Source organism: Oncorhynchus clarkii, chromosome 5 (genome assembly GCF_045791955.1).
Source record: "Oncorhynchus clarkii lewisi isolate Uvic-CL-2024 chromosome 5, UVic_Ocla_1.0, whole genome shotgun sequence".
NCBI classification, from domain to species: Eukaryota; Metazoa; Chordata; class Actinopteri; order Salmoniformes; family Salmonidae; genus Oncorhynchus; species Oncorhynchus clarkii.
This window is the reverse complement of record NC_092151.1, coordinates 55,157,303-55,158,110: the sequence shown is the minus strand read 5'-3', so window position 1 is coordinate 55,158,110 and position 808 is coordinate 55,157,303. Positions and strand designations below refer to the sequence as shown.

Here is an 808-nt window from a genome sequence, read left to right as displayed (position 1 = left end):
ACATACTATAGTATACTAGGGTATAAATACTATAGTATTCACTGTTGTGTTTTGTAGACTTTACTGTAGTACTCACTGAAGTCTGCAAAAACACTACAGTGAATATTGAAGTATTTACTGTAGTATACTGTTGTATTTATAGTTAACTATAATATAAAAAGTGTAGTATATTCGATTTAATGTAGACCGTTTGCAGATTGTATTATACTGTAGTATTTATGTATTTTTTTGGAGGACATTCCTGTTGTATTTACTACAGTGTTTTTGTTTTATGATCTTCCACATATTAAATGGAGGCTTTCTCCTTCAGGAAACCTACTGGAGAAATACTAAAAGAGCACATTTATTCCCATAACCTGTACATAGGCAGTTAAAAAAGGGTAGTGTTTTTTGGACATTACTGTAGTATTTATTACAGTGGGGTTTTTTGTATTTTTTTTTTTTTTTTGGGGGGGGGGGGGGGGGGGGATAATGCTGTAGTATTTACTGTAATATTCTACATCATACCACAACATTCTACAGTAAGTACTACACATGATTGAAGGATACTACAGTGTATAGTATAGTATTCTACAGTATTCTATAGAATTGTATAGTAAGTACTTTAATATTCTACAGTAAACTGTAGTATTTTTCGGGTGGGCAGGCTATACTACTGTTGTTACAGGTTTTTCTGGTAGTCTACTAGTAAACCAGGGATTCAATGCTAACACCAGGAGACAGGGAAGCAAACACTACCAATTGATTAGGTTCCAGCTTGGGATACACACACACACACACACACACACACACACACACACACACACAC

At 34.3% G+C, this 808-nt stretch overlaps 1 non-coding gene across 1 annotated transcript; it reads right to left on the bottom strand.

Annotated features, from left to right (window-relative positions):
* Window positions 1–292: 292 nt before the first annotated feature.
* On the bottom strand, window positions 293–349 carry LOC139410310 (U7 small nuclear RNA). Its single transcript, XR_011634473.1, has one exon. It is a non-coding gene; the product is annotated as a U7 small nuclear RNA (small nuclear RNA).
* Between the last annotated feature and the right edge of the window lie 459 nt (window positions 350–808).